Source organism: Lemur catta, chromosome 1 (genome assembly GCF_020740605.2).
Source record: "Lemur catta isolate mLemCat1 chromosome 1, mLemCat1.pri, whole genome shotgun sequence".
Classification (NCBI taxonomy): domain Eukaryota; kingdom Metazoa; phylum Chordata; class Mammalia; order Primates; family Lemuridae; genus Lemur; species Lemur catta.
The window spans coordinates 109550053-109557435 of NC_059128.1; positions in this window are offsets into that span (position 1 = coordinate 109550053).

Below are 7383 nucleotides of genomic sequence, written 5' to 3' on the forward strand. Positions count from 1 at the left end.
ATGGGTCACCAGTTGATTTGCCCCTTTCCGTCGGCACCATCAGCTCAGGTGCCGTGTGTGCCTGGTGAACGTGATACCATTCAAGCGGGCGTCCTGCCCTGTCACAGGCACTATTTGCTTGTAAGAGAGGTGCGCCATCAATTCTTCCAGATATTCAGAAACAGCATATTGGTGAGTAAACAGATGTTCTGATGCAGGGAAGCATCGTGTTTCAGAGCGTGGAGTCAAGCCGGACTCTGGGTTCAAACCCCAGCCCCTCCACTTACAGCTGTGTGACCTCAGGCAAGTTACTTAACTTCTCTGTGCCTTAGTTTCTGCATCTATCAATGAGAATAATGACAGTGCCTACCTCCCTGGGCTATTGCTGAGAAGTAAAAGAGTTAACACCTGCAAATCCCTTAGGACAGGTTCTGACACATTGTAACCACCCAAGTATTAGCTACTATTATGACAGTAACTCTCACGAGTCGCTATGCTATGTGCTTCACATACATCATCTCATTTTAGCAACTGTCTGATGACACACGTCTACTGTACAAGGATATCTGCATTACATTCTTGTGCACAGAAAGATTCTCAGCAGGCCTGGCTTGACCACACGCTGCACATGAAAGGTTTGGCCTTGACCTACTCTTGGGAGGTGACCTCTAAGCACTTGCAATGTGCTGTCTGATAAGAATGGTTTGCTTACCTGGAGGTTTTGGGTTACACCACATAGTAACGAAGTGATTTATGGTGGGAGCTTTGGGACATATGGTATCACCTTGACCTATGGAGGGGCTGTAGGCTAAGGGAAGCCCTCCCCTGGTCGCCCTGGAGCAAGGATAGTCAGCCATGTCTATGTGACCGACTCCCGGCAAAAACCCTGGATACCAAAGCTCAGGGGAGCTTCGCTGGTAGGCAGTGCACCATGCATATTGTCACCCACTGTTGCTGGGAGAATTAAGAGCAGTCCACAAGACTGCACTTTGAGAGGAGAACCGGAAGCTGACACACCTAGGGTCTCCTGATCTCTGTTGCATGCACCCCTTCCCTTTGCTGATTTTATTTTTATTTATTTAATTAATTTTCTTTTTCTTTCTCATTCTTTCTTTTTTTTTTAGAGACAAGGTCTTGCTCTGTCACTCAGGCTGGAGTGTGGAGTGCAGTGGTGTCATCATAGCTCACTGCAGCCTCCAACTCCTGGGCTCAAGTGATTCTCCTGCCTCAGCCTCCCAAGGAGCTGGGACTACAGGCATGTGCCATCATGCCTGCCTAATTTTTCTATTTTTTGTAGAGAGGGGGTCTCACTCTTGCTCAGGCTGGTCTCAAACTCCTGACCTCAAGTGGTCCTCCCACCTTGGTCTCCCAGAGTACTAGGATTACAGGTGTGAGCCACCATGCCTGGCCCCCCCCCTTTTTTTTTTGGGAAGGGGTCTTGCTATGTTGCCCAGACTGGCCTCAAACTCACTCCTGGGCTCAAGGGATCCTCCTACCTCAGCCTCCCAAGTAGCAGAGCCCCTTATTTTTGTCTTGTCATAACACCAACCAAAATTTCTCATGGCTACCTAATTGCCCCTCTTTCCTGCTAGACTGGAAGAACTTAACAGCTGGGGATTGTGTGGACTGACTCATCTGTGTACAAAATCATCCCTCCCTATCCTCGAACCTGGCCCACTCTATCTCTGTGACTATTTGGCAAGGATGATAATTCCTATTTCAAAGATAATAAAGTGAAGACCAGTAATTTAGGAGATTCCCCAAGAACAGGGATTGGCAAACTACAGCCCAGGGGCCAACACCAATCTGCTGCCTCTTTTTGTATGCCTATGAGCTAAGAATAGTGCCTGCATTTTTATTTGATTTTATTTTTGAGACCAGGTCCTGCTATATTGCTCAGGCGGGTCTCAAACTCCTGGGCTCAAGTGATCCTCCGGCCTCAGCCTCTCGAGTAGCTGGGACCACAGGCGTGCACCACCATGCCCAGCTAATTTTTTAAATTATTTGTAGAGATGGGATCTTACTATGTTGCCCATGGTGGTCTCAACCTCCTGGCCTCAGTGATCCTCCCACTTCGGCCTCCCAAATTGCTGGGATTACAGGCTATGAAGTACTGTTATTATTACTGCTTATTTATTCAGCTTTCTTATGAATATATATTTCTTCTACATTTTTTGGCTATTAAAAACAATGCTCATTGGATATTTTAATACATGTGTACGTGTATAAAAGTTTCTCTTTATCCTTTCTCCACTAGGGTTCTGTGAGAATTAAATCCTACTGCTCAGGCATCCGTTATGTGAAATGAATTGATTCTTTGCTATGCATCTGGAATGGAGCTAGCTACTGAGAAGGTAGTTGCTCAAATTATTTTCTGTAGGACTGAGTTTTTACATAGAACTCCAATTTAGAAAGACTATACAAATAAATGAAAGAAGAAGGCTACCACTTGTCATAGTATCGCAACCAAAAGCCTGGATTAAAGAAGAAAAAAAAAAGAAGAAGAAATATGAACTAAACACGCCCTAAGGGAAGTTAGAACAACAATAGGCTGGTAAATGTTTAACACCTGGCTCTCTAAGAGGGGTGCTTTGCGGTGATGTGTAGTGTTTGCCAGTTTCCATGGTGTAAATATTCCCACGGTGGTTGATTTCAAGCCACTAACGTGGTATCATTGAATGTGGAGTTGGGAAGAGACACTCAGCAGCACACACACTGTTTCCTCCACATGGATACAACAGCCACGTGCACACGGAATAGTAAAGTATGACAAAATAATTAGAAAATGATGCATTTTGAGTACTTATTACCTTCTTTCAATATAGTGTATTAACTGCAAGTTTTTGTCATTTACTGTTTAATGATGGCGGTGTTTGACACCCGCCTCACAAGACTCCTGAAAATTCCACAATCATCTCTTCTGAGCCAGTATAATCCAGTTCTAGCATGCCACCATGAGACAGGAAACTTTCACTCTCCATATTACATACATCTATGAGGTTTTGGGGGTGTTTTTTTCCAAAAAATCAATTACTGAGTTTTTCTGATTATAAATAAGAGTTTGCTGAATTTAAAAAATATGAATCAAGATCACCATTGGAAAATAGGGCCAGGTCATGAACAGGTGGTTCACACAAAAAGAAATGTAAGTATTGAACAGACCTATGGGAAAATAGTGATTCTGATGATAACAAAATGAAGGGAATCTGATTTGATATTAATATGTTATCAGTATCTATGCCACCCCCACCCCAAGAAAAAAAAGGTAAAATGAAAACATTTAATGCTGGCAGCTTTTGGATTGGGGAATGTTTTAATCTGCTACAGACTGCTCAGAAAGCAGTAAGATAACACTTCTTAAAACCCACAGAAATGTTCATACTCTCCCATTCAAGATTCCCACTCATTGGAAACATTAAACAGAAAGAAAAAATACTGATCACAGTAAAAAGAGATTCGGCTGGGTACGGTGGCTCGAGCCTGTAAACCTAACACTCTGGGAGGCCTAGGCGAGAGGATTGCATGAGGTCAGGTGTTCAAGAACAGCTTGAGCAACAGCGAGACCCCTTCTCTACTAAAAATAAAAAAATTAGCCAGGTGTGGTGGCTCACACCTGTAGTCCCAGCTACTTGGGAGGCTGAGGCAGGAGGATTGCTTGAGCCCAGGAGTTTGAGGTTGCTGTGAGCTACGATGATGCCACTGCACTCTAGCCAGGGTGACAGAGTGAGACTCTGTCTTAAAAAAAAAAAAACTGATGGATCATAACAGTATTATTTATAATAGCTGAAAACTGGAAACAATATAAATATCCATCTATAGACTGATGAATGGATAAACAAACCATGGTTAATTTAGACATGGAATACTACTCAGCAAGGAAAAGTAACAAATTATTGATACATGCAACAATATGGATGAATTTCAACACATTATGGTAAGTGAAAGAAGCCAAATACAATAACAACATATCCCGCAATTCCATTTATATGAAATGTCCAGAATAAGCAGATCCGTAGAGACAGAAAGCAGATCGTAGCTGCCAGGGGCTGGGCTGGGGATCAACCTATCGGGGCAGGAGGAGTCTTCTTGGGGTGAGACAGATGTTCCAAATCTGGATGGTGGTGATTGCACAACTCAATAAATTTACTAAAAAATCATTGAATTGTACATTTACAACACGTAAATTATAGTACATAAATCATACCTCAATAAAGTTGCTAAAAAAAGTCAATGGAGGCTGGGCATGGTGGCTCATGCCTGTAATCCCAGCACTCTAGGAGGCCAAGGCGGGAGGATTGCTTGAGGTCAGGAGTTCAAGACCAGCCTGAGCAAAAGCGAGACCCTATCTCTATAAAAAAGAGAAAATTAGCCAGATGCAGTGGCACACGCCTGTAGTCCCAGCTACTGTGGGGGCTGAGACAGGAGGATCGCTTGAGCCCAGGGGTTTGAGATCAGCCTGGGCAATGTAGTGAGACTCTGTCTCTAAAAAATAAAGATAAAAAAATTAAAACTAAAATGAATTATCTTGGTGACAGAGCTTTAGGGGGCACACCTTTACATTTTTTAAAAAATTGAATAAATCCTATTTAGTAGGAATTTAGTTCAACTTTTTAGTCCTTTCTCATCCTTACCCTTTTTTAATTAAAGATGCTATGCTAGATTCTTTCTAAAGCTGGTATTCCGTGGTTTGACCCTGTTTGCTTTATTTTTTAAACAAATAAAGTTTTTTTAAACTTATAAGCATTGAGTATGTTGATTAAAACATACCCCCTACTCTCAACAAATAGTAACAGAGTCAACAAATACCTGTGAGTCATAAATGCCAATGTGGTCTTATGTACTTTCAAGCTACGGGATGCCACTCAGGGAGCCAGTTTTCAACTCTGCTTTGGGAATCCTCTCTCCCAAAGGGAAGACCCTTGAGTTATATATATGAATACTTGTCTATCCTACTCGCTCTTTAGCACCCAAAACTGGGTTTTGTATACAGTAGGCACTCAATAATTGACTAAATAAATACCATATCTGTAGAGGAACTATGCAGAAATGAAAAGTCTTGCTAAGGGTCTGAGGTAGACAAATGGCAAAAAAGGACCACAATTCTTTACCCTCCCTGATCCATACCCTTGGTGACGTGACCTCGTGGCTCCTCCCATCAAAAGATGAAGCCTGTTTCCCTACTCATTTACTCTGGACTGTTCTTGTGACTTCCTTTGGCCAATAGAATGTGACAGGATGCCAGTTCCAAGTCTGGGCCTTAAGGGATCTTGTGAACTTCTACTTGTTTTCTGGAAACCCTGCCTTTGCCAGGGCTGGGCTGCTGCAAGATGAGAGAACATGTGGAGCAGAGCTGAGTTGTCTCAGCTGAAAACATTCCGATTCAGCCGGCTCCCAGAGCATCCGCTAGCCGACTGTAGATGCACGAGCAGCAGAACTGCCCAGCTGAGCCCAGCCTGAATTGCCAATTCTCAGAAGGCGAGCTAAAGAAACAGCTTGTTTGAAGCCACTGTGTTTTGGGGTGGTTTGTTATGCAGCTCTGGCTAACTGATGCAGGAACAAAGGCCAGAGTTTTGATATAGAGAAGTGAATCTGTGGGGGAGGGGTTCTAGGGAGAGACTGTTCCCTATGGAACACTAGAAATAAGCTGACCATAAACCCCATTTCGCAAGCCTCACCTGTGTGTGCAGTTAGAATGTGCATCACCTGCCGCTCTTCCATGTCCCACACAGCCACGATGCCATCCTGGGTGCCAATCACCAGCAGCATCTCCTCCACACCCCACGCCATGGCAGTGATGCCTGCAGCCACGCAGAGACAACAGGAATGACCTCAGATCCTGTGTCCAAGTGCTCAGCCACGGGCTTCTCTCATAAGCCCCCACTTCACAGATAAGAAAACTGAGGCATGGACAGATTCAGTCCCTTGCTCAAAGCCACACAGCTAGGATTTCAAAGTCAGCGCAGTCAGACGCCCAGATTCAAACTCTGGGCTGCCTGTGATATTTATGTTGCTCTTAGGTAGCAAAAAGGACTGAACTGCAGCTCAGTCATAATTGTCTGTCTAGTCTAGTGGCTCTCAACCAGGGCTGATTCTGTCCCCCAGGGGACACACGTTGGTGTCTGGAGACATTTTGGGGTGCCACAACTGCGGACAAGGGTACTACTGGCATCTGGTGAGTGGAGGCCAAGGATGCTGCTCAACACCCCCACAATGCACAGGACACCCCCACCACAGAGAATGATCCAGCCCAGACGTCAACAGTGCCGTGGTTGAGAAACCCTGTCCTAGTTGGATACGACCCAAAAATAGAAATATAGGCCAGGCACAGTGGCTCATGCCTGTAATCCTGGCACTTTGGGAGGATCGCTTGAGCACAGGAGTTCAAGACCAGCTTGGGCAACATAGTGAGACCCTGTCTCTCTGTCTCTAAAAAGAAAGCAGGGGTGGATTATATTGGTTGAGAATGAGGACCCTGCTTCTGACTTCTCTTTGAATTTGACCTGTGTGAAAAAATAAAGGTCATAAGGAAAAATTATTTGCCAATAGTTTGGGCAAACACAGCCCAAGGCTCTCTGCCGGATGGATTTTGGTTGAAACATCACTGGAGAGAGAAAGAGGAGTCACATTATATTAGAGAAAACATCAGTCCAGATATTAAGAAACCAGACTTTCTGACTGTCATTGAGTAAGCACAGGAAGTCCTTTTCCTTCTCTGTGCCTCAGTATCCCCATATGTTAAATGGTGCAGGGAGTGTTAAATCAGAGCCAGCGCAGCTTTGAGAATCCAGGGTTGTGTTCCCACCTCACTGAGATGGAGAATGAGCAGATGGAATTTGTTTTCTTTTCTTGTTTTTCTGTTTCTTTTTTTATTGTCACACTCACTGTGTGACCTTGGAAATAATTAAGTTAAACTCTTGCTTTTTAAAAATGAACAAACTGAAGCCCAGAGCAGGTAGGAACTTTATTAACTTCAATGTGACTAGAGGATGTATGGTGGGGCACAGGGAGTCTGAAGCACAAAACATTTCCCTGCCGTAAAGATGACAAAATCATCACTCCGAGCTGTAGCTTCCTAGGCCTGTGCCATGGCGGACATCACTAATCGATCACAGCACTATATGTGATTTGAGGCCCCTCTACTGTCATGGCAGACATCACTAATCAATCACAGCACTCTGAGTGATTTGTGCCCCCATAGCCATTCTATCATTCGAACTTTAGTAATAAAACCCCAAAGCCCAAAGGTTTTAGCTGAGTACATGGTTATCCACATAAAGACTGGATCTCCAAGGCTCCCTTATAGTTGACGATATCCACATTCTAGCCCATGAGAGAGAAGAAATGATCCACTCTACTTCTAGGTCATGTGTTCAAAAGGAAGGAGCCTGCCATCCACTCCTCCTT